Source organism: Alligator sinensis, unplaced genomic scaffold, assembly GCF_000455745.1.
Source record: "Alligator sinensis unplaced genomic scaffold, ASM45574v1 scaffold617_1, whole genome shotgun sequence".
In the NCBI taxonomy this organism is placed as follows: domain Eukaryota; kingdom Metazoa; phylum Chordata; order Crocodylia; family Alligatoridae; genus Alligator; species Alligator sinensis.
In genome coordinates this window covers 1,333,146-1,338,220 of record NW_005842291.1, presented here as the reverse complement: position 1 = coordinate 1,338,220, position 5,075 = coordinate 1,333,146, and the positions used below count along the sequence as shown (strand labels likewise).

Here is a 5,075-nt window from a genome sequence, read left to right as displayed (position 1 = left end):
GGGCCGGGGGGGGGGGGGGTTTCCCCTTCCGGCACGAGCAGAGCGCGGCAGCTGGAAGCGCAGAGCTGGTCCTGCCCCAAGAGGAGGCCAGGCTCAGCCCGGCCCGGACAAAACAGGGGCCCGAGCACAGATGCGCGCAGCGGGGCGGCAAAACCGCATAGCGCGGCTCCCTCTGTCCCGGGCACTCTTCCCCCCCCCCAACCCCCGGCGCGCCCCTCACCGGCCCGTTGCTAGGGAAGCTACGGGCGGCCTACAGGCCAAACTCCCCTGCAAGCCGCTGCCCCCGCGCATGCGTAGAAGAGCGGCCCTGGCACGTGTAGGCTTAGAAGACCGCGCCTATGGCGCCTACGCCGCGTTTGCCCGGGGGGCGCCCCACTGGGCTCCGTGGCGGGGGGGGGAAGCTGGGCAGGGAGCGGGAGAGGGAGGGGCACCTCCAGCCTTCCCCAGAGCCCCGCCCTGTCCCGCCCCGCCTCTAGGGGGCGGCAGCCCTGTTCCTCCAGGTGCGCGGAGGCGGGCAGAGGCGCCAGCAGCTCGCCCTGGAGATGCCCTGCCTCGGGCAGCCTGTGCAGGGGCAGTACCCTGAGCGCCAAGGTGGTTTTCCTACCAGCTGGGGGAAGCGGGAGGCAGGGGGTAGTACCTTGACTGAGGTAAGGCACAGTTAGCCTCCCAATTTCACTTCCAGTGGGAGGATCTCGCTTAGGGTGGCCATCATAAAGGACATTCCCATTTTCTGCTACTCTGTTGATACCAAGCCCCACACCTTTATGTCTCTCTCTTCTTGAAGAGAAAAATAGAGGACATAAAGGCGTTGGGTTTCATATCAGTAGGGGACACAGGACAACTGGACTGTCCTCTATGATGGTCGCCCTAGTCTCGCTATGGAAATGGCTCCTCCCTGACTTGCTCCTGTGGCCGTAGGGCTGAGGGGGAGTGAAACTCGAGGGCATCTGACAATCCGGGCTTGGACCTGGACGTAGGATGCCTGCCAAAAGATTTGGAAGTATCTGAAGCCCCAGGCAGGGATGGAGGATGCTCGCCGGTAGCAGGGCTATGTATTGATCTTGAATGACGTATGGATTTGGAATTGATTTGGCTTGGGACATGAACAATTTTCCTTAAAAAAAGAAAAAAAAGTCTGGTCCAGGGCTTTCAAGTGTCTCGGCTTCTGTGGGCTAAGGTCAAGTGGGAGCACCCAAATCCCAAGGCTTGCCCTGCGTGTAGGATGCCTTTCAATGGATTTGAGAGTATCCGAAGTCCCAGCCTGGGAGCCTGGGACAGGATGCTTACCACTTGTAGAGCCATAGATGGTTTTTGGAATGAACGAGTTCTGCCCAATTGATATGATTTGGCTGATTTGACCTGGAACTGGAAAAAATAATAACAACTCCCCCCCCCCCCCCCCCCCCCCCCTGTTCCAGGGCTTTATTGGCCTCCCTGTGAGAGGGTTCCGCCTATTATCTAACCTAAACCTTCCTTGCCACAACTTGAGACTGTTGCTCCTTGTTCTGTCATCTGCCACCACTGAGAACAGTCCAGCTCCATCCTCTTTGGAAACACCCGAATTCACCCCTAGTCTTCTCTTCTCCAGACGAAATAAGCACAGTTCCCTCAGCTTCTCATAAGTCATGTCCCCCAGCTCCCTCACCATTTTTGTCATGCTCCACTCAGTAGCAGCCTTAGGGGAGGGCAAATTCGGCAACTGCCCGGGGGCCCAAATTTTTGGGGGGTGAAGTTTTTGCAAGGAAGTGGCTCTATTTCCATTTTAACACTCAACTATTTATCTAATTCCTCTGAAGAATATTAAAAAGATCCACAATACAACTGGTGGGTTAATATTTACCTGAGTACATACCTCTAAGGGTCCCCAAATGACTCTCTTGCCCAGGGCCTCAACAACCTTACGGCCACCACTGCTCCACTGGACTCTCTCCAACTTGTCCGCGCTCTTTCGGTAGTGGGGGACCCAGAACTGGACACAGTACTCCAGATATGGCCTCACCAGTGCAGAACTGAGGGGAAGAATCACTTCCCTCCATTTGGCAACGCTCCTGCCAATGCAGCCCAGTATGCTGTTGGCCATCTTTACAACAAAGGCACACTGCTGGCTCATATTCAGCTTATAGTTCCCTGTAGCACCCCAGGTCCTTTTCTGCAAAGCTGCTGCTTAGCCAGTCAGTTCCCAGTTGGTACAGGTGAATCTTGCAATAAATTTAGACTGGTCACATGTGCAGATGTATAATAACTCTATATCTGGTTTCTATCCAGTTTTAATTTGAACATGTAACAGGGCCCTAAGAATAATACCAGACCCAATTTTTTCTTCCCTCCCCCTCCCCCCCAGTTATTTAGAGGGGAGATGGACACTATTTTTATAGCAGCTAGACATATTCTATCACTTCTGAAGATGTGCATCAATCTAAATTTAACACTATTCTTGTTTACATAATATTTGTATCTCACCTTTGCAGAGTTCCTGCTATGAACTAACCACATTTAAGTTTTTACAAACAGTACTCTTTTTAAAAAAAGAATTTTAAAAACTTTGTGTGCCTAGTTTCTTCTCTTTAGGTTCACATTCAGTGCCAAATATGAAGATGCTGGAAGATGCACATTCATCTGCCAGCACAGAATCAGGCAATTTGTTCAGCTTCTATCAAAAGCTGGTAGAGCAGTGAATATTAATCTATATCTTCAAGGAAAATTGATGTGGAAAAATACCATTATGGTTGAACAATTCTAGGTGCCTAGAGTCTATAATACTATTATATTGCCTAATACTTCCATAATGTAGTGGAAATTACTTGCTTGGCTGTTGTTTGTACGGTGCTATGAGAGTTCCAACTAGCACATGGGTTGGCAACCTATGTCTTGTGGCCTGGATCCAGTCTTTGGTAGCTGCTGGGGGAGAGGGGGAGGGAACAGTGGCACATGATGGGGACCACAGAGCGGAGGTCCTTGTGCCTTATATGTGCTGTTTGTCGCAATACATTCCTGTGCCACATTCCATCTCTTGCGTGTGCAGTGCCTCCTTTTATAAAGGCTGCCAACCCCTGAACTAGCAGACCAAATTCCCTTACAAACTCCTGGGGCGCATCCCCACATGTAGGGGCATGTGCTTGCAGGGGGGAACAAAAGTAGCTGCACAAATTTGTGCCACTACTTTTTGCTGCTGTGCACGCCCCTGCAGGTGGGCTTTGGTGCAGGGCAAGATGCCCTGCTTTGGAAAACTGCCGTGTCCTCGCTCCTGGCATGCTGGAGGAGCTGGGGACAACTAGAGGAGAGGAAACACTCTGGCTGGCAGCCCCTCTTCTAGTTGGGGCCAGGAAGAACCGAGCCTCTGAGCCTGCTGGCACATGCTCCGGCACTGCACCACGCAAGAGGTGCACCACCTTTTTTGGGTGCTTTTATTTTTTATTTTTTTGCTGCCAGGAAATCTTGGAAATGTGCCAAGAATGTGGTTTGTGGTGCTGCAAAGGGGTTTGCAGCACCACAAACCACACATACCTGGACATCTGGATTGAGCCCTGGAAAGCAAATTGACCCACATGAATAATTTAGTTTTTTGACATTGCAAAGTTACAAATATGTGTGAGGCTATATATAGCATGCAGATTTAGCATCCAAATAAAAGGCTTAAAGGCAGTGCATTTGGGTCTCTTACTTTTGAAGATGTTCTGCAAATATCTCCTTTGCATATTGTCCCGAGGGGAAAGTGCTCAGCAAAGCCAGACACTAGCAAGGACACTGGGATATTACATTCTAGCAAGGGTATAAATAAGGCATTTTTTGCTCTTATCTAGGAATGCCTCTGACCTGAAATAACCAATGGAAGCCAGACTTCCCATAGCACCTGTGTGAATGAGATGTAGTGAATCTCATCAGCTGCAGGACATTTCATCATTGTCCTTCACTGCCCTGCAACTGGTACAGTCATTAACCTCAGTTCAGAGTGTTTCTGGCTTTTATATTCATTTTACAATATTCATATTAATTTTACAGTGGTATAAATGCCTATACCAGTTGCAGGGGAGAAAAATGAAATGAGACAAGTAGGGCACAATACTCCACAGCATTGTATCTTGTATAGATTCTTACATATGTGCAAAATGGGTGCACAGTGCTACCAAATAAGAACAGCAAAATTTTTGCTAGGTATAAATGAGTAAACAAGGTATGAGATAGGAACAAAGACATATAAACTAAGGCTTTTAAACGTATTTTAGGCACCTAACCCCTGATAAACAGTACAACTAGAAAGTTTTTTACTTCTATAGAAATCTATCAATAAGAACACAATGGGATATGTCTGCGGCGCTACATACCGCACATTCAGCTGTTCTCCGTGCTGCAAGGGAGCAGCATGGGGGGGAAGGGGTTGACCTCAGGAGCTTCTGAGGTAAATAAAAAACCCCACACACAAAAAGTGGAGCAGCTCATGTGGGGGCATCGCGCACAGCCCAGTACCGGAGCCTGGCTGGCCAGAGCTACATTCCGGCTGCTTGCCAGGTTCTGAGCAGCAGGATTGCCACTGCTGCAGCTCCAGGAGCCCAGGTAAAGCTGCCGGAGCCAGCATAGTTCTGGGAGAACGGTTTGCTGGGGTAGGGGTCAGAAACCTCAAGTCAGGAACCAAACCCAAGCCTGGGCCAAGATCTGGGCATCAGAAGCCTAGTTATTGAATCCAAGGGACAATATGCAGGGTGAGCTCCAAGAACAGAATCACACCAGGGTCAGGAGCCAGGAAACAGATCCCCTAGAAAGTTCAAAGCCAAAGTCCAGGAACAAGCCAAAGCAGGGTCGGGAACTAGGAAAGCCAGAGATGTTGCTCAGAGATTGGACGTCATGCAGCAAGGCTTGAGTGCTGGAGGAGTTCCTGCAAAGAAGCCTCAGAACCACTCAGAGGCAAGGGCTCGGGGTCAGCTGACCTTGATTAGTAAGTGCAGTTGACCCAGTTGCAAGGTTCACAGGTTAGGAGTCTGACCGAGCCTTACACAGCTGACCTGGTTACACAAGCTGCAGGGCAGGAGCCTTACGCTTTTGAGTATCTGGGTAAAGCTATTAAAATAATAGGACTCAAC

General features: G+C 50.0%; 1 protein-coding gene across 1 annotated transcript in view; it reads right to left on the bottom strand.

Annotated features, from left to right (window-relative positions):
* PACRGL (parkin coregulated like) overlaps positions 1-3,680 on the bottom strand; it is a 28,784-nt gene extending 25,104 nt beyond the window's left edge. Inside the window, exon 1 of the mRNA XM_006028145.3 lies at positions 3,662-3,680. The gene's annotated coding sequence lies outside the window, so the exon portion shown is untranslated. The remainder of the gene's footprint in view (positions 1-3,661) is intronic.
* Positions 3,681-5,075: the final 1,395 nt, after the last annotated feature.